This window comes from Sceloporus undulatus, chromosome 3 (genome assembly GCF_019175285.1).
Source record: "Sceloporus undulatus isolate JIND9_A2432 ecotype Alabama chromosome 3, SceUnd_v1.1, whole genome shotgun sequence".
Taxonomy (NCBI): domain Eukaryota; kingdom Metazoa; phylum Chordata; class Lepidosauria; order Squamata; family Phrynosomatidae; genus Sceloporus; species Sceloporus undulatus.
Window position 1 is genome coordinate 132,241,540 of NC_056524.1, and position 21,928 is coordinate 132,263,467.

At 39.7% G+C, this 21,928-nt stretch overlaps 1 protein-coding gene across 5 annotated transcripts in view; it reads left to right on the forward strand.

The window, feature by feature from the left end:
- The window catches only part of PCDH9 (protocadherin 9), a 1,031,874-nt gene that overhangs the window by 652,859 nt on the left and 357,087 nt on the right, over positions 1-21,928 (forward strand). The gene's annotated exons all lie outside the window — the stretch shown is intronic.

Consider the following 21,928-nt stretch of genomic DNA (forward strand, 5'->3'; position numbering starts at 1 on the left):
CATTCATATTTTTTCCTTATTACAACTAGAGCTGTGACCTCAGATTCTGAATTCCCTGCCTTGCACTTTAATCATACAGTCACCTTCACCTCTGCAGAAGAAAGAATCCAGACAGACTTTTATATTTCTGCCTTTTGTTAACCCAACTGTCATTTTCAGTTTAGCTTAGAAACTCAACATCATAAATTTTTGAAATGTGCAGCTTGTCTGACCTGGCCCTTGATTTTCATTGTTAAGTTTAGGCTAGCATTCCCATATGGTCCTGCTTGGTTCAAGGGATGTACATGCTGGACCTGGCTGATGTTTCCGTTTCTGAGCGGAGTGCCAGCTGTTGGGCATTTGACATGCTGCGGAGATCCATGCTGAACTGCACTAGTGAGTCAAATCCTGAGTGTGGGAATACAAAGCTGCATTGTTGCTCTTGAGTATAACTTCAGACAGTGGTGCCAAGCAAGCTGTTTAATCTCTGCATGCTAGTCAGCTCTCAGAAATCAAGAAATTAGAGCACATCTGTCTTTCTGATTCCTCCCATCTGTCACTTCAAGGCACATATTTGATAATATCCTTTCCTCCAACATGTAAGCATAATGTATATAAGAGAGAGAAAGAGAGAGAGAGAGAGAATGGTGTGCTCATGTGTACACACACATATACATGTTGTCTTTTATAATCCTGCACTATATCAGATAATATTTGGATATTTCCTTTTTGATATGAATTATCTTCAAGTACATTTTCTTCTTTTTTAAATAGTAGCTTATTGGCACAGCACATATTTTATGGAGAACTCCAAATCCTTTAAAGGACTTGTAGAACCCACTGTTGGTCTCCAGCTCAGACCTCTCTAGTATGCAGTGACTGACAACACTTTATTGTTTCAGAAAAGAGTACTAGCCCGACCTGTAGATGAGTTGGGTTGAACTTGGGACCTTCTGCATACACATTCAACAACTACAGTACAGGCCTTTTCTATGGAGCCACAAACTTGCTCCATGATTGAGCCATATGCCTCTAGCAAAAGGTAGGAGTCAGCAGAGCTGAGAAATCTCTGTCTAGCACCTGGTGATCTGCTGACAAAGCAGATAATATTGGACATGATGTGAATCTAAATTCAAGATTTTAGATAAAATCAAAGACCAGGGAAACATTATCAGGATTATTGTGCCAAAATATAGCTGATTTAGACTGTTTTTAACAGAAAGAAAATGTACTGGCTTGTGGGATAAAATATGGTCTCCTCCCATGAACTTCCTTGTGGCCTCAGTATTCATGACAGAACATGAATCAGCACCAGGCAGAGAGCAGCCCAGAAAGGGAACTGTAAAATATTTCTCTTCCACCATTTAAACATACCACAGCTCTGTAACAATAAATTCACCTAAAATTTCAGGCATCTGGTAAAAGGAGTGAGGTTACCCCATGGTCAGGTACATTTGTAATGAAGTTATATGCCTTTGTCATTGGGGAAAGAAATTAATTTGTAACCACTCATTATTTGTAATGTTATAATGTTTTATTTCCCATCTTTTGTTAATTGTACAAGTGAGGGAACTCTGTTGGTCTGGCCGTTGTCAGAAAATGCCAATTCATTATGTGTTATGTAGAATCAAGTGTGTGTGTGCATGTCTCAATAAGGTGGGGAGGTAGCATCATTCAACGAAATGGCCTCCAATAAAGATATATGCTACACTGTTCTAGATATAATTAAACTTGCCCAGGCCATGTATGGACCAACATTGCAGTATCTCCGTGGAGGAAGCATAAACCAGTAGTTATACAGAATGGATAATACAATTGGGAGCTTTTGACACACATTACTGAATTGTCAAAGTAGTTAATTTAGATTGAATTAATTGTAACTGAAGGTTTGAAGCCACTGGAGGCTGTTTTAAAACACTGAGAATTTATTGAACAGGTGAACATGCCTGGATAATTTTTGAACATCTCGCCTATTCCTAGCTGACTGACATACACTCCTACATGTGTCTATGGAGAAGTAAATTCCAATGAATTAAGTGTGATTTATTTCCAAGTGAATGTGTATAGGAGTAAAGATTTGTTTCTAAGCTTTATCTTTTGAATTATACCTAGAATAATGGGGCATATACCTTTATTTCTTGTCCAGCCAAATAACTTATGGCCTAACATACACTGGGTGGGTTCATGTAAAACTACACAGTCTCTGGAATTGTGGCTGACTGTCAACAAGAAACAATGGTGGTGCTGCCCTGTCATTCCCATTTGCAGCAGGAACAGTGAAAACAAAACAAAACACAGAGCCTTGTCATAGTGAATGAATGTGGTTACTTTTTCTTTCTTCTGGTTTGCTGAGAGAGAGAGGGAGAAACCAAACATGATAAAACACCTGCATTTGAATGGCACACTAACATGGGCGGGATACAGACCGCTGCTTTGCGGCGGTCTCCCGCCGGCGCCATTTGCTCCGCGCGGGAGCCGCAGCAGCCAAACCGCATGGCTCCCGCACGGAGCAAAAAAGAAGCTCCATTTTGGAGCTTCTTTTTGCAGCGCCTTTATGACGTTGCGAGGCACCGCTGGCGCATTCGCGACGTCATAGGCGCCGCGACACGTCTAGACACTATGCGTCCAGTACGTAAACATGGCTGCCCCCATGTGGAAGGGGCGCTGCCATGTTGTACGTATTCTATACGTACTAGGGTTAGGGGGGTGCGGAAGCACCGCCCCTTCCTAACCCTAGTACGTATAGAAGACGTACTATATGGCGGTTTGTATCCCGCCATGGGCTCCATTGACACTACAGAAACAATCCAGATTGACACCACTTTAATAGACATGGTTTGATGCCATGAAATTCTGAGAACTGTAGTTTTGCGAGACATTTAGCCTTCTCTCTCAGAGTCCAGGTACCACAACAAACTAGAGTTCCCAGAATTCCATAGCATTGAGCCATGGCAGTTAAAGTTGTGTCAGCCTGGAATAGGTCTGCAGTGCGGATGCAACTGTAAAGTAGCATTTGCACCCTCCTCTACAAATGGGAGTGAGTGGACATTGTTTGTAACCAATACAAATTCCATTCCCCTTGCTCATCAAATACAGCCACCTCCAGAAGGATATCAAGGGGGTTATAATATAATCATGGGCACTTGTTTGGTTACAGCATTTTAATTATTTCATCTATTAAATAGAAACTTGGTCAGCAAGGCACTACTATCTAGTTATCATTATATATAACTGGGGGGAGGGTCCTTTCTGGGCACACTGAATCTACATAAGACAAGGTCAATGGCAATATAGATTTTATTTTATCAGCTGAACAATGTATTCATTCTATCAGACTGGCAAATAGTTGCAGATTCCTGTTATTTTATTTCTTATAGGAAATAAGAAACTCAGGTTAATCCAGTGATACTAGCACTGTTGTCATACAGACACTTCACTCACAAAGTACCCTTGCTATATCCAAGTAAAGCTACATCTCTGTACCTTAGTGCTATTCATAGTACAAGTATTTTAAAGCACTGAAAAACTCCAACTGTATGGTTTTATCTTCCTTTAAAATAGAGGCTGATAAACACACTTTTGAGCTTCAAATTCTTTCTTCTTCTGAAATGACGTCAAAAACTGTTGTCTAAATCTAGGTTGTGTAGTTGCAGCTTGAGAGATATGAACTTCATCTGGTTTGGCTCCTGTGCAGAAAAGAAGCTCCTACTCGTGGGCTTCTTCTTCTGAAGCAGGTTATGGATACCTGCTCCTTTTCATCATCACTTATCATCCTGCCTACAGGCCCCATGGAAAATTGCTCCGATTTTCATATCTGTGATCTGTCAAAGTCAAAGATCAAACCAGGATTCTGACTGCCTTTTCTGTGTACTTTGTCAACCTGTAAAGTCTGAGATAAGATGACTTCTACAAACATTAGGTTCTATGATATATTCCATAGAGAGATAACACCTTAAATCCCACAGTATCGTCATTTTTATTTGCCTCTTTCTGTCATCCTAAGATATGTTGTGGATTAGAAATCTTTCTGATATGAGAAACATTTGATTTCACCATATTGAAGTTAAGTTGGTGCAATTTGCTTTAAAATATTTTTTTGCATCACCACCACCACCCACACCAGGCAGACTAAAGATAAACTTTAAAGGTTTTGGGGGGTGAGGAGAGGGGGGGGGGAGGATTCTGAGAGGGGAAAATGAATATGTGTGGGAAACATAGAGAGGAGGAATGAAGCTGAGCACTGCCACTGGTAAACACTGACAATCGTACTCATGTCTGACTCCAGCCCTGCTTCTGCACAGTTCTGCTCTCAGTTCTATTTCTTGATCCTGGAACAGAATATTGGCACCTGGATCTTATGTAGTAGTTTCTTTCAAAAACTATCTTCATCCCCTCCCCTTGAGAGACAATTGTACAAGATGTGTACTAGAGCAGAAAATGTTCTGCTCATTATGGCCAACAATAAAGCAGGAGCTCCCTAATTACCTTGAATCAACTTTGGAATGGATGATAACAAGGCATTCCTTGAGACTATACCTGCACTCAAATAATCGTGCATTTTAATTGTATCTTTTTGAGACAAGTAGGATAAAAGCATTCTTGTGCTTTGGTCCACATGCCAACTTAATCTAAGTCACTGAAATGACTCTGAAGTATCTGGCTTCAGGTCTAAAGTTCATGGACTTGAGGAAGTTTGGCATAATGGACTTAACATATTTAAATTAAGCATTGGGTAAGTCATGATGCACATGATGTACTAAGTTAGCTATATTATCTTTGACAATCCATGTCCACTTTCTGCTTTTCCTCATTGGCTCCATTTATCTAAGCTGACAGCTGTGGTGTCTGAGGTATTAGTAGATGTATGGCTGCCTTCTAGAATCATAGCATGTTACAAAAGCTTATCCTCAAAGGGCAGTCCTGATGCTGCTGCTACTTTTTTGCACTCTCAGGAGAAAGCATGACTGATGACTCAGAATTAATTGTAACCCAGCGAGGTGTCAGTGACAGATATCCATTACACGCACTAGTACTTATGTGCAGGAGGCAATTTTCTAATATGCTATCCCCTCTCGAGCAATCCTCAATTGAGACTGCCTTAAAAAAAACTTTGCCGAGGATTGTATGTTTGTATAATATTGACATTTGTACCATATTATATAGTTTTGTATTGATGTGTTTCTATTTGCTAATATTCTTGTTGTCCCATACACAAATTCATCTGTTATATGCATAATGTAAGGGAGATACTTGGCTTGAGTAGCAATTTCTTATGATTTATTGAGAAGAATGAGGCTGCAGGAAATAAAAAAAAAGTACAGTTTAGCCAAAAAGATAGCAGTGAGTGAGGTCATTGCCATGAAAATATGAGATAAAGGGCCAAGTTTTGTTGTTGTTAAATGTGCTTGAGTCAGTCTCGACTCATGGTGACTCTATGGATGAGACATCTCCAAGACACCCTGCCCTCCACTGTGCTGCTTAATTCCTGCATCCCCATACCTGTGGCCTCCTTAATAGAGTCCATCTATCTAGCATGTGGCCTTCCTCTCTTCCTACTTCACCTTTCCTAGCATTATTGTTTTTTTTTTCCAATGAGTCCTTCCTTCTCATGATGTGTCCAAAGTACAACAGCCTCAGTTTGATCATCTTGGCTTCTAGGGAGGTTTCTGGCTAGATCTGCTCTTGGACCCACGTCTCAAATGAATTGATTTTCTTCTTATCTTATTTAATTGTCCAGCTCTTACATCCATACATGATACTAGGGAATACAATGGCTTGTATGATTCTAACTTTTGTGCTCAGTTGTATATCTTTGCACTTTAAAATCTTTTCTAGTTCTTTCATAGCCACCCTTCCCATTCTTAATCTTTTTCTGATTTCCTGACTGCAATCCTTATTTCAGTCAGTGTTTGATCCCAGGTGTGAGTTCTTGTACTATTTCAGTTTCTTCATTGCCTAGTTTGAACTTGTGAAGGTCCTCGGTGGTAATTATTTTTGTTTTCTTTATGTTCAACATTGAGCCTGCCTTTGCACTCTCTTCTTTGATCTTCCTTAGTAGGTGTTCCAGGTCTGTGAGGTTTTCTGCTAGTACAGTGTTTCCTTACTTTATGCAGGGGATCTGTTCCAGACTCCCCAGCATAAAGCAAAGACCGTCTATGCTCAGCTCCATTTAAATTAATGGGGCTTGTGCACACGGCGGCACACATGCACCATGGACATGAGCACCATTAGTCCCTATAGGATGTGCTGCCCCTTCTCCCCATGTGGCTTTCAGCATATGCTAAAAGCTGTGTAAAGTGCACCTGCGTATGATGCAGGCGCACTGTACTTTGGTGTCATATGTCTATCTTAGATTGTTCCTTCCTCCTATTTTCACTCCTCCTTCTCTGTCCAGGCCTGCTTTTCTTATAATATGTTATGCATACAAATTGAACAAATAGGGTGAAAGGATACAGCCTTGTCTGACTCCTTTCCCAATTGGGAACCACTCTGTTTCTCCATGTTCTATTCTGACAGTAGCCTCTTGTCCTGTGTACAGATTCCTCATTAGGACTATCAAATGTGTTGGCACTCCAATGTCTTTAAGGGCATTCCATAGCCTTTCATGATCTATGTAGTCAAAGGTTTTGCTATAGACTATAAAACACATGCTGATTTTCTTTTGGAATTCCTTGGTGTGCTCCATTAGCCATCATATGCTGGCAATGTGGTCCCTACTGCCTCTTCCTTTCCTGAACCCTGCTTGAACCTCTGGGATCTCCATGTATGGTTGGAGTCTATGTTGCATAATTTTGAGCATGATTTTACTTGCATGGGAGATCAGTGCTATGGTAATATAGTTGCTGTGGCAGGGAAAGCGCCGCTATAATGACCACAAAACACCCACTTGATGTATAAAAGGCCATAATTTTATTGATTACAACAAACAGGAAGGGGTAGCCTGAGAAGCATAAGGTCTGGATCAGTCATCCACCAACCTCTGTTGATAGACGAACCCAATTGCCTGCTCACAGCCAAGCTTTGGGATGACATGGGGTAATCAACTGATCATATGATTGCATCCCAGGAAGCCGGTTGAGCACATGTGCACATCTCTACCCCTTGTCACTGGGGCACACTGATCTGGTGTTACCCCAGCATTGGTGACACAACGACACTCTCATCACCCCTGGATCCCTAGTGGACTCCCTATCCAGTGCTCTGCAGTACTGGAAACCATGCTCACCAGATCCGAGATCTATGCTACCACCCTTAGAAAAGTTGTGACAGCATATCTCCAAACTTGAACAGAGGGAGGGAGGGTGGGAAGAGCCTTAAATAGGCCACCTACCCCATGAGCACCAGGGAGGCTGGACATTCCACCCCCTCTGGCCTCCCTACCAATCCTGGGGCTTGTTGGCCCAGCATCTGCCAATGAAGCAGGCCAGAAGTTATAGTCCCACTTGGAAGTGCCGCTGGACTTCCCCTCCCCCAGCAGCTCAATCCAGGCCTAGCAACCAATGTTGTCACCTACTGGGGATGGCCAGGGCCAGCAACCACCACAGTATGCTGCCCTCCCCCCCATAGCAACCGGGACAACCCCGTATGTCGGGTAGCCCCCTTTGCTGCAGTCTATTGTGTCTCCCTTCTTTTGGATGCTGATGCATATTGATTGCTTCCAATCTGTTGGCCATCATTTTGTTTTCCATATCTGTTGACATCTGTTGGTTAGCACTAGAGTTGACTCTGTCAGTGTGGATTGCAGCAGTTGAATTGAAATATAATATGTTCCTGATGATTTGTTTTTCGCTGTTTCTCTTATTGCAGTTTCCACCACACTTTTTAAAATTGGGGGGGGGGTCATCTTCGTATAGCTCTTAATTCCACATGTCCTTCATTTTGTCATCTCTTTTGTATAATTCCTTTGTGTATTGCATCCAATGTCTTTTTATTCCCTCCTGGTCTTGGATTAGGTTATTTTTATTGTCACAGAGCAACCAAACATGACAAGTATCTACATGAAAATCATTGTTGATGGTATTGTTGTTATAACAAATACATCCAAAGTACTGAAATTTACAGTTCATAATACAATTTTACAATTCATGAGTCAGCTGGTCACATTACAAATGAATTGCTAACGTTTAAACATGCTTTCTCAAAAGTTCATCCATCTCAAAAATGCTCATGATAACAATATGTTTAAGTGACCTTCTTTTAAGATTACTAAAAATTAACAAATCAAAGCCATGTCTACCTGAGACATATTCCTCCTTTAGCATCAAACAGTTTTGAATACACCAATTTTGCATTCTATTCAAAAGAAATGCACTGATAACTAATAAAAGAGAAATCCCCTGTAAAATCAATTGGTTTCCTATTTGTTTGTTGTTATTATTATTTATAATAGAAATAATAAGATTTCAATTACTTCATTTAGCATGTGTCTCAGGAGCAAAATCTAAATGTATTGGAATAGAAGAGTTATGTATCAAGTTTTCTGAGAACAATTGCTGATTTAATTGTTAAATGGCAGGTTCACTATCTACAGTAGTTTTTAGCTACAAAGCAACCTAAACCTGAACACAGCTCTATGCTTCTTTTTAAAAAATGAAAACAAAACAATCAGGTGGGAGCCATTTCAAGGTTGGCATGTTGCATACTTACTATATAAAGGGACTGAGGGAAGTAAAGAGACAACAGAAAATGTGGGACACTTCCTGATGAGCTGCAGAACAATTGGGGATAATCTCCTTTTCAATGCCCTGAGTGCCTTGGATGAAGTGCAAGGTACAAGTGTGGAAGATAATACTTAAGATTGATATAGTACATTCTCCACATCACTCTTAATATATTATATCTCTGGAATCCTTGTGTAAGTGTGACAGGTAGATGCATGTTATCATTGCAGACAAGGGATGAAGCTAAGAACAATGGCTTGTGGAAAGCTTCCTGCTGCATCCATAGCTAAAAGACATTTTGAATAGCACCTGCTGGCTTGTTGTTCAGACTCTTTATCTACTCACTAGTTATCAGTATACTGCCAGGACTTTGGAATTAGCAAATGTTTCATGTTTTTGTCTGGAATCTCTTTATGAAGTCCTCCATCAAAACTATTTAGTTTAGCCAATGAGTCTAGAGTGCCGGTAGTGTCACATCGTGCTCTGCAGGATAGCTGTGATCTTGCTCTGCTGAACCTATCTGCTTCAAAAGTTTCAAACACTTAGAAAAACATACAACTCTCTTTATGTGAACAATTTTGTATGTCAAGTGTCTGAAGCCTGAGGTTAATCATAATGTACAGGGAGGGCCATATCCCATTAGATAAAACTCTGCTACCTTTACACAAGAGCTGTGACCTGCTAGATTGCTAAGGTCACATGCTCTGATACCGAAAGCTAACCAAACAGAATACTAAAGGGATTGTCACTGGCTCTTTTATTTCCTCCCCTTACAGAAGTTTTCCTACCTTCTTATCCCTGTGTGAATCTTTATATCAGCCTCAGTGAGTGACACAGAGAAAAGCACAGCCTAGCTTCCAAAAGAATAATTATCAGAAGGAATGTTGCATCAACCACTGTTTCTGACATTTGGCCACAGAAGAGCTCCACATATCTTCTAGGTATTAGAATCACTTCCTAACATTTTGTCACACTTTCAAGTGAACGAAAAACAGAATCTAGGATGGAGTTGTGTAGATTGGAGGGAGGCTTGATGCTTAATGATCAAGGTCACCAGGTCACACAATAAGCCTAGACTCTGGATACTCCCTCTCTCTTTCCTACACAAGTGAATGTTGCCAGCATTGTTAATAAGAAACACAAAAAACACCCCAGAGAAGAGATAGAGAAAGAAACTCAAAGACAGGCATGAGGAGGAGACAGAGGAGTGGGTTGGTGAAGAAAGCAAAAGCTCATAGAATGGATCTTGTCATTAGTTTAAAAGAAACAGCACCTCAAAAAGATGGTTTGGGGTGTCACAGAAGGGCTACAAATAATTGTTAATTATTGAACTCATTATTATTGTATTGAGACTCCCAGGGATGAGGTGTGTGTGCCTGGTTTTCTGCCTCAGGTACCAAAATAACCAGACTGGCTGGAATTTGCTCTAGGCAAGTCCTGAAGCTTGTGAAATGCTGGAGAAACAGGTGTGTGTTTGTGTGTGTGTGAGGGACCCAAATTGGGAAATACCAGGGCATGACAGAGGGAAAGAGAGTCCAGAAAATATTTCCAGTTTAGGAAAATAGAAGAACTAATGTAAGAATGATGATGGGCAAAAGGCTGGAGGCCTCTGTTCCAGTTCCTCCTGCTTGTGAAATGTTGTGGTCATTTATAATATAATTTATAAAACTCCCAATGACAGGATGCACAATTTTGCACAGTGAGTAATTAAGTACAACTACAATTGGATAGGACTTTCTTTATAAACAATGCTATCATCTACATATTGTGACATTTAGAGGCATAGCATTATTTTCTTAGAAACAAAACATATCCCACATATCCTACATTATGCATATCCCACATACATCAGCAAGAAATGACTGCTTTCTCTCTTTTTTAACCCAGGAATACTGACTAAAAGAAAAATTAAACAATCTCTCTCTCTCTCTCTCTCTCTCTCTCTCTCTCTCTTTCTCTTTTGGTTCTTTTTGTAATTGCATTTAAGCACTTAAGGAATCGGGGGGAAAAGCCAACATTTTTAAAGGTCAAGTTGGTCAAGTTAAATTATTAGCACAGTTGCTACAGATGTCTATCCAGAACAGATGAGTGATTGTTATCTATGATGGAAGACTTTGAGGAATTTAAATGAATTTCAGTTGTATTTCATACTGGATAGAAGTTCTGTGACTTTCAGCTGTGTAATTCCAATTCTGTTCTACATTTCTTTTTTATTATTAATTGCAAAGATGAGACAAGGGTAGGCAAAGTCCAAGCAAACTTAAAGGCTTTTGATCCCTTAAATACCAATGGGATAATTAAGCATGTTCATTTCCTTAAGAGGAGTCGGAGCAGAATCCCACAGGATCAGGTCATGCCATCAGGTAGAGGGAGATAGCCACCTCAGACTACAGGTTTTCTAGTATGAGGAAATTGCAGTAAATTATTATTATTTTATTTTCTTAGAGCCAGGGAGGATGAAATTTATGTGTAAACTTTTCTGTTTTAGGTGCCAAAATAATTTAGCAGGTCTATGCTGCATGACGGAGTGAGCTCCTGTACTGACAGGAATTTCAGCTTCTGTCAACATAGCAGTTAAAAACATGTAAAAGTGCAAGTAGATAAATAGTTACCACTTTGGTGGGAAGGTGACAGTGTTCCATGCAGGAAGGTTGGCCACAGGACCACAGAGTTATCTTTGATAACACTGGCTCTTTCTCTTAGTAATGGAGATGAGCATCGCCCACTACAGTCAGACACAACTTGACAACCACATCATCTTTTATGGTATTATGAAGAGAACCACCATGGTGGAGTGGTATGAGAATTGGACTAGTAATCTGGGAGACTAGGGTTCAGATCTCCAGTGAGCCATGGGAATCCTTTGAATGATATTAGACAAGTCACACTCTCGTAGACTATGAGGAAGGCAGTAGAACACTGGCCTGTTACAGACTGCCAAAATAAAGCTGCTTCGGGTCTCTTTAGAGATATGCTATTTAAATGATGCATGGGTCCTAAGAATCCGGAAGCTGCACCAAAGCTGCACTCCAGTGCTTAGAAATGGAGTGTGGCTTTGGCGCAACCTCTGGACTCTTACGACCCATGCATCATTTAAATAGCATATCTCTAAAGAGACCCAAAGCAGCTTTATTTTGGCAGTCTGTATCAGGCCACTGCCTCTGAAGAAGTCTTGCCAAGTAAACCTTATCATAGGATTGCTATCATTCAGATTCAATTTGAGACACATAACAACAACAACCAGTAACCACATGTTTTGAACCTTGCCCAGGGGTTGCTGATGGTACTAAATGACATTTGTTTTGCTTTCTCATAAGTTTATTGCACAGGCCCTGGGTAACGTAGCCAGAAGGGAGAGGGAATGGAATGGAATGGGGAAATAATGCATATTACAACACGAGTACATTTTACCACATGTGATGCTCTGGAACCAAATCAAGCCAGATGGTGACTGGAGGTAGAAAATGCAATACTACATTAAAATCCTTATGAACAGCACACCAATGAATGAGAATTTTGAATGATTCTAATCTATCACCCCAAACTCTGCAATAAATGTCAACATCTAGGTGTTTGTTTACATACCAAGTTATCATTTATGTCATACAGTTGGTGAGGATCTTGCCCAATGCTACTTAATGCTAATTTAACCTAAGCATAAGACTGGAATTGATTTCCTAAGCATCAGACACATTAATTCTTGTTTTAAAAGGCTAAATGTGGAAATTATTAGCATTAGCTGACTCCCAGTTGAGTAAGATAAAGCAAGGAGTTAGATTAGATTAAATTGTACCACTTTATTTGCTTGTTACAGGGGAAATTTATTTCACTTTGCAGTTGAGACAAGTACAGATAGATACTGGGTGCTTTATCAAGGAAGAAAAAGAAATGACTTCTTGCTAATTGAACAGCTAAAGTTAAATATAAAATAATATGCCCCAAGTTTGTTATTAAAGTGTTAACTTTCCATTTTGAATTCTAGGTCTAGCCTAACATACTAGAAAAAAGTTGGATGACCTAAATAAAACTTTAACAACAATTGAAACAAACAACAAACAACAAACAAATACTCTAAGAGGAAAATGGTATATTGATGCTTAATTGTTTAATGTTTACCTAAAGGACTAAAGTTGCTAAACTGATATGGTTTGTTAAAAATATACCTATAGTAATATTATAGGTGTGCAGAATGAGCATTATTTTGTGGGGTGCTTAGAAAGAAAGGAGACTCAAACACCTGACCCAACTGTGTGCAAACAATCCAATGGGCAGTATGCTAAAGAAGACTAGGGATAACTAGGGATATTAAAAAATGTAAGTTTCTGTCTCCTTGAATTTTTTTAAATCCCACCTATATTCTATTATTATCTTTGCTCTACATTGGACTGTGAGCCTTTGTTTCTTTTTAAAATTCCCATGTACAAATTCACACACGTTGCAAATACATTTTACCTAAAGCATGTTTTCAGAAATTGCAGAGTTTATACCATGTAATTTTCATGACAACCCAAGTATGGGATGGGATCAGGCTGGAATGGGTTAAAACTGCTTTTACTGCACACAGATTTGCTTCTGAACTGACGCCTGGCCATCACCCATCTTCCAGCAGTGCTCTGGCAGCTGATTTTGATACTACAGAAGCTAATATGATATTAGAGAAACACTTATTGTGTAAAAGATGAACTCAAGGCAGAATTAACTAAGAGAGTGACAACACAGTCCTATGTGTGTCATGCAACATTAAGTTCAGATGAATTAAGTTCCATTCTCGGTGGAAACTAAAATTTACACAAGATTTACCTAATCTGTGTGGAAAGCACTCTGGGAGTATCATCAGTCTAAGAGTGAAGTTTTGTGGTACTGGTTAGCCCTTTAGGCCTATTTGGTTTAAGAGGATATAGGAACATAACTTGATCAGGTTGGATTTCTCACCTTTCCAGGGCTTATTGATGAGAGAAGGCAGAGGAGACTGGGCTGGACCTCTTGTATCACAGATTTGATGTATTGGTAGTCAGGAAAGGGAGGTTGTGGTGTTTATGTTCGTAAGGCTGACGACTGGGGTAGGTGAACCCAGACAATTGGATAAGACAAAAGTTGAAGCATCATCACCACCTCATCCCAGGACTTTAATGAACTGCAAGGAAGTATGTTGTAGAGATATTTTGTCATGTTAGTCACATACATATTTGTTTTTCTATTAGAGATACTGTTTGTGAGCCAATTGCTTTTCAGAGTACTATACTGATGTGCACCTTCAAGATATTTCTGACTTCTGGTGACCCCCAAGGTGAACCTATCATGAGGTTTTCTTGTCAGAGTTTGCCTGGGGAGGGAGGGTTGCCTTTGCCTTCCTCTGAGCCTGAGACAGTGTGATGTCCCTAAGGTCAACCAGTGGGTTTCCACTGATGAGCAGGAATTTGTACCCTGGTCTCTTGGTGTCCTGGACCAACATTCAAACCATTGCACCATGTTGGCCCTCCTCAGGGTATTATAAGGAGATTTTCCATGGAGTAAACAAATGCACAGTAGGAAGCTACAGCCAAGTATCCCACCTAGTGTACACCACTATTGACAGTACAATATTTGCAAATGTGTGAGTTTTACGGTGACACATTTAAAATGAAACAAAACATTACCTTAAACTATCTGGGACAACTCTGCTCACTAATATCCTTTACCAAAAAGCAGTTGTCAGTTCCCTTCCTGCTTAGTATCTCAGTCCTGGCTTTATTCTGTTATAATTTGATTGATTTGATTTAATTTGGTTTATAGCTTTCTGTAAGTTTAGATATAACGAGAAAGACTGCATGTTCAATTTGCAAAAAAGATTTATATGTTATTATTTTAATGCTATATGGGCAACCAATAAGAGTGACATAACCCTAAGAAAATAGCACATGCTGGAAAAGATATGTTCAGGAACTGTCTTTTAAATATTCATAATATCTAATAATAAAAACCAGGCTTTTCATGAAATCTAATATGTTGTGACAAGTAGGGCATAATGGCTCCCTATCTGAACAAGTTGGGAATGTTTTTCAAGAAAAGAACAGTTATAAAAAAGAAATTCTGAGAAAGGGGCCTTTTTTTAGGATAAAGAAGCGCTCTCTGGGTTCAGATTTCCCCCAGCCATTCCTGCTCGTCACCAGTCCAGGGGTGGCATCGGCTTCAGCCTTGTGGAACAAGAACATGAAATTAATATTTTAAAAAGTAAATCATTGCTTTAATTGATTCTATATTTTGCTAGTGATTGAACATCATTGTTAAAATATAAAATTAAAGTTTACATAAAACCATAGAATCATAGAAGAGTTGGAAGAGACCACAAGGGACATCTAGCCCAACCTCCTGACATGTAGGGACACATCATCAAAGCATCCCTGACATGAATTGTAGTAAGTAAGTATGTAAGTAAGTAAGTAATAAACCAGGTGAGCTGGACCACAAGGAATCCCCCTGAAACTATTAACTAATTATAGACCATCTTCATGTCTGCATATGTGATCTCTACTTTGATAGTAGTCCTATGTAAGATCCATGAAGCTCACTGATGATGAGCAGTGCCTAACAGTGGTATTTTTTGTCACATGGTGGCACTGGAAAATACAAGATCTGTGGTTTTCATAGTTTAGTCCATGTAATTATGAGTTAGTTTGGGAACAATACCTCTAAACATGAATTGTCTCCAAATAATGTTGGTTCTAGCTCCACATAATATCTTGCCTTAGCAGTAATACTACACACATTTACCTGGGAGTATGTGCTACTGAAAATATGGGATTTGTAATGGGATTTACTTCTCATAACTGATGCATCAAATCATGCTTGTAACCTAATATCTTTGGAATGTTAGGTGATTGGTTTCTAATGCTGTATACTCTGTGATTTAAGTATCTGTTTATTCATTTATGACTCTGCTTGATTAATGGGCTGTTCCATTGCATGAGCTTGGATTAGATAATTAAATCAAATAATAAAAAGCTCAATTATGGTAAATTAAATTGTGGCCTTACCTTATCCTGCTTTACTTCTGTCCACTAGAGGTGATGTAAATAAAAGTACCTCAGAGAAAGCATTCAGACTTACTCCAAAGGGAAAATGTTGAAGGCTAGAAATAGATAACAACACACTCTGCATCTTGCCAGTTTTATCTTATTATTTATTCATTTACTTATAGCACTTTCAAAGTATTCACATCACTTCAGATACATTGTCTCAGTAAACCTCTATCATCAATTGAGTAAGGTCAGTCATTGCTATCCCTATGCAGCAGATGTAAAAATAAAGAAGAGAGAGTAGTAGCCTTACTATCTGTACTTATACTTGAATTTCCCCCCATGTTCTTTGTGAAGAACAAAGGTCTTCTAAGTTCATGGCTTACACTGCAAGCCATGGTACTATAGAATAGCCAGATAAGTTACTTAAAACAGAAATGGACCAGAGGGCAGGGGATGCAATATCCCACACAAACTCAAGCTATAGAAGGTTTAGAAATGCAAAGCAGGTTAACAAAAACTGGAGGTTGCCGACAGGCCAAAATAAAGCTGCTTCGAGTCACTTGGGAGGTATGGTATTTCAATGATGCATGTGTTCTAAGAGTCCAAAAGCCACACCAAAGCCACACTCCAGTCCTAACGACTGGAGTGCAGCTTTAGTGTGGCTTTTGGACTTGTAGGAATTATGCATCATTGAAATACCATACCTCCAAAGTGACTCGAAGCAGCTTTATTTTGGCCTGTCTGTAACAGGCCTAAGCTCCACTTCACGTTTCTTTTTAATTTTTGGTTGCTTTTGCCATCACAGCATTAAAGTTAACCAAACCCAGTTCTGTCACATAACCACAAGTTCTGAATGTCTTCATAAGGAGGAAGCATGGATCAGAATACTTAGGGGGGAGTGTTAAAGGACTAATATAAAAAACTGCCCCGAGGGTTGCATGCATCCCATGGACAATTACTCTGCTGCTTTAAAGGAACAGAATGTCATTAGACTCAGGACTTTTGCACACGGCCAAAAGTGACAGGACCATAGCAGGATGCTCCTGTCACTATCATGCAATTTCACAAAGATTATCAGATCATGTCATGCAATATCACCATAATTCCATCATTATCCCATGAATAAAGAATAATTCTAGTGCCACTTTTCATTGAAGACTCGTGAATGAAAAGTGGTGCTAGAATTACTTTTTATTCACAGGATAATGATGAAATTATGGTGATATCACATGACATTGTCTGATAATCTTCACGTGATTGTACAATAGTGACAGGAGCATCCCGCTATGCTCCTGTCTCTTTTGACCATGTGTCAAAATCATTAGAATGTTAACTTTTCTCTTTGTCTTGTTTAGAGACCATAGTGCATATAGAGAAGGGATATGGAGAGACCCTTTATGTTGTACCTGATGTCATCATATATTTATTATTAACATTTATTTATAGAGCACTGTGCAATTTGCACAGAGCTTTACATAGTAAGGGTTAAAAAAAGAATGAAATCCTGCCAAGCGGTGTACAATCTAAAACAGCAACATTACATGGTTAAAATATCTCTAAAAAGAGATAGCTCTATAAAGAGCTTCTCAGCTGGAAACTGAAGTCTGCAAGTCTGCATAGTGCTAAAGTGGTGGTAACAACAAGGCCTAAATAGTTAGTATTCCTTCCATGAAGTGACCTGCCAAAGGTCTATGGACACCCATATCAAGCTAAAATACCTTCCTGCTGATGTCTCCAAACTGACATATGGAAACATGCTGTCTCTCATACTGCCAAACCTATATAGCCATCATAACTGGAAGCCATTGATAACATTATGTTTCATGAATTTCTCCAGTCTACTTTTTAAAGTCATCTGACTGAATGCCCACCATTATGCCTTGTGGCAGAAAACCACACTGTCTTTGATAGCTGACTGTGGCCCTGTGCAGACCAGCCTTAAAAGCTAGCTTAGAGGCGTAATTGGGACATAGCATCCACATGACACATGTCCCGGCTCCACGCACATGGTGGCATGATGCCGTGCGCCACTCTACATGGTGCATGGCATCATGGCACTCCTCTGGTTCTGTGTCTACACAAAGCAGTGCCAAAGGAGTGCCATAAAACCGTGCTGCTGTGGCTATCACACCTTTTGCATGATGCAAAAAGGAGCCACTTTTTGCTGCTCCTTTTTGGACTCTGCAAAGGCTAGATTGGAGCCACAGCGTGCAGTTGCCATGGTCCTAATCTGGCTGTAAAATGGGTGGCTGGAGGCCACCCCTTAGGGACTATCTGCACAGTCCCTGTATTTTATTGGATGACTCAAGGTCTTGTATCACAAGTGAGGAAGAAAAATGTTGCCTAATCATGATCCATGCCATGCATAATTATATTTATCCATATCATGCCCTTCCCACTCATGTTAACCCTCTCTGTCTGCTTATCTACATATCTACCTACCTTCCTTTCCTTCTAGCTATCTGTATCTATTCAGTATTTTGGAAACTTTATATTTATTATATAGTTATAGAATGTATCCTCTCACTTGTATACATGGTTGTTGCTAGTTGTTTTGGAATCTAAAAGTCACTCTATCATCTATCATTTATCTATTGTCTCCCCAGAGTTGGATGTAAAGCAGCTTCTAATATAATTTAAAAAGGTTATCTATGTGTGTGCACTTGTGTGTGTGCATTAAAACGCCATAAACCAATTATGGTTCAGCATATCCACTTTAAAACCTTAGAGTATAACAGGCAGTCAATTGCCTGAAATCCTGCTTGACTATAGACGTTATTACCTGACAATAGGAAGTCAACAGGAAGGAGGCTGTGTGAAGAGTTTTTGGAAGGGAGTTCAATATTGTGTGTGCAGTTATTGAGAAAGTTTGTTCTCATCTCTGCATCATGTGTCTCTGGAGGTAGTGAGATTGAGAATAAGGGCTATTCTGCAGATCTCAGTCCAGGCAGGTCTATGTGGAAGAACACTGTCTTTTCCATATCTTTGACCCAAGTCATTTATTGCTTTATAGGTTGAACTGTGCCTAGAAATGTACCAGTAGCCATTTAAACTGTTGTAATATGGGAGTTATATATTCCCTGTATTAGTCTCCCATTTCAAAAGGGCTCCCAAGGTGATGAAGAAATAAAAACCAGTTAAACCAATACAAAGATAGAGACATATTAAAACACATTAAAACACTCTTTAAAACTCTCAAAGACAGTCTAAAACACTTTTAGGCCCTATCTGAATGGGCCAGGATATTCCAAAGGCAGCCAGGAAAATCATGATGGCAAGATTTGTTCAGAAGAGCTTTGCCATTGCTTTACCCTGAAGCTGAGAGCATGTGACTTGCCCAAGATCACTCAGTGGGTTTCATGGCCAAACTGGGACTGAACCCTGGTCTCCAGAGTTGCAGTCCAACACTCAAACAACTACACCTCACTGACTGTCAATAGACCTATAGACGGACACATGTGCAAGAGATATGGACTGCTAGAAACAGGGCAAATCTGTTCTTACAGACAGAATAACTTTGCAGTCTGGAATTGGCATGAAATATGAACTCACAAAAATGGACTGCATATTTAATTGACTTGGAAAGTCAAATGTGTGATATAATTCACTGTATTCATATTGTGCTCATTGGCACTATGTTCATAGAATCACAGCTGGTAAAAACCGAGCTGAAGCTTGTTGTGCTCTTGCTGTTTCTTTGTTCCTTTTGATGAAAGAGTTAAAATTGATTCCTTAATCATATGTATGTGTGTCCATACATCTATGTGTGCGACCATAGATACAGATATGTTGAATTTGTCTATGAATCAGCCTGAAATCCTTGATCTTAGGCCCACTGGGAATTTTTTTTATAGTGTATCTTTTTTGAAATACAAGGATATATCCCAAACAGTGACACAATTTGTTCTGCATATCCTTTAATCCTTGCCATAGTACCTGTACAGGAGGGGGGAAGTAAAACTTTCCATTCTCATTTATTCTTAAGATCTTATGCTACAGCAGAAGACAGAAAAAGAGAGGCACTTTTATTTAGTTGTTCAAGTAATCTGATCCTTCTCAGAGTACTTTTATGTAGTAGCACTTAGATACAATTGGAGACAAATTGTTGTAACATGAAATAGAGTTGAGCATAGAGGTAGCATCTTCCATTGCTAGTTGTGGGTACAGCAGCAGCAGAAACGGCAATAATTTAATTCAAAAAGTACTTGGAGAAGAATCCTAGGATTTGTAGTACAGAAAGGTCTCTGGTATTTCACCAGACTACATATTCCAGGATTCCATAGCATATAAACATGACGGTTAAAGTAGAATTATGGTATTGTGTAGGGTGAATAAGACCATTATACTGTGAAAGACTAAGTTAGACGTTAAATCATTCCCCCATTAGGGTGATGGAAATTTATAACCTTTTGTTCCTGATTCCTGTGGCTCTCACTACTGGACAATATGATCAGATAAAGTGGGAGCTTCACTACAGGGATATGTCAAATGATTTAAAGACATATTATGTAGAAATTCAGTACCAACTAACAAAACGCATACTCACAAATGTAGGGTTACATACTACAACTATATAATAACTATTAAGTTTCAAATATACTAGCTAGCTATCTAGCCAGACAAACAAATAATTTCTTGAAATCAAGAAATCAACAACTCTTGTGTGATTTCTCCCTCCTGTATGGAAAATCAGCAAGCACTTCCTTTGTCCCTGTTGGTCCTGTTAAATCTCTTAGCGGCTTTTGCTACTATCGATCATCATATCCTTCTGAGCCATCTTTCTGGGATGGGACTTGAGGGCACTGTTATGGAGTGGTTTCAGTCTTTCTTGGAGGGGAGGACCCAAAAGGTGGTGTTGGGGGACTCCTGTTCAACCCCTTGGCTGCTGGCCTGCAGGGTCCCACAGGGTTCTGTTTTGTCCCCCAAGTTGTTTAACATCTACATGAAACTGCTGGGAGAGGTCATCCAGAGTTTTGGGGTGCGGTGTCATCAGTATGCAGATGACACCCAGCTCTATCTCTCCTTTCCATCTGACTCCAAGGAAGCTGTCTCTGTGCTGAACCAGTGTCTGCTGCCAGTAACGGACTGAATGAGGGCAAACAAATTGAAGTTTAAACTAGGCAAGCCAGAGGTGCTCCTGGTCAGTCATAAGGCAGATCAGGGAATTGGGACTGTGCCTGATCTGGATGGGGTTACACTCCCCCTGAAATCTCAGGCTCACAGCTTGGGTGTGCTCCTGGACTCCACTCTGAGCCTGGATGCCTAGGTCTTTGCATTGGCCAAGAGTGCATTTGCACAATTAAAATTTTTGTGCCAGCTGCGCTCGTTCCTTGAGATGCCGGATCTGGCTACAGTGACACATGCTTTGGTTACATCCTGTTTGGACTACTGTAACATGCTCTATGTGAGGTTGCCATTGAAAACTGTTCAGAGGCTTCAGTGGGTTCAAATTGCTGTGGCTAGAATGTTGACTGGAGCCAGTTACAGGAAACGTATAATTCCTGTACTGAAACAGCTTCACTGGCTACCGAATCATTTCCGAGCATAATTCAAAGTGCTGATCATGACGTATAAAGCCCTACACAGCTTAAGTTCAGACTATTTGAGGGAACGTATTTCCCCATACAAACCACTGGGAGCCCTAAGATCCTCAGGAGAAGGCTTTCTCTTGACTCCACCATCATCTCAGGCTCGCCTGGTGAGGACATGAGAGAGAGCCTTCTCAGCGGCTGTTCCCACCCTCTGGAACTCCCTTCCACGGGAGACTAGGCTGGCTCCTTCACTGCTGGCCTTTTGCAGGCAGGCAAAGCCATTTTTATTCAAACAGGCCTTTTAAGATCTGGCAGGCTTGGTTTTATTGGGAGATGAGAGGGTTGGTTTTAGATTAGTAATTTTAACTTTGTATGTTTTAAATTTTATATTTGTATTTTGTATTTTTATGATTTTAATTGTACAATTTTAATTGCTGTGTTTTATATGTTAGCCACTTTGGGAGAAAGGCGGGATAAAAATAAAATTATATATATATATATATATATATATATATATATATATATATATATATATATAATTTTTGGGAAGCACACATGCAGCCCATATTAAAGGATAAGTTTATGGGTAAAAAAAACGCACAAGCAATCCATCCAGTTTTCCTTTCTCCCATCTAAGTCCATGGAACATGACAGCAAAAATAGCAGTTTGCACAAAACTGTTCACACAACTGGCAAACAGTTCAGCTGCTTTTGCTTTCATAACAGCCTCCCCCCCAAAAAAAAACCCCAATCTATCACA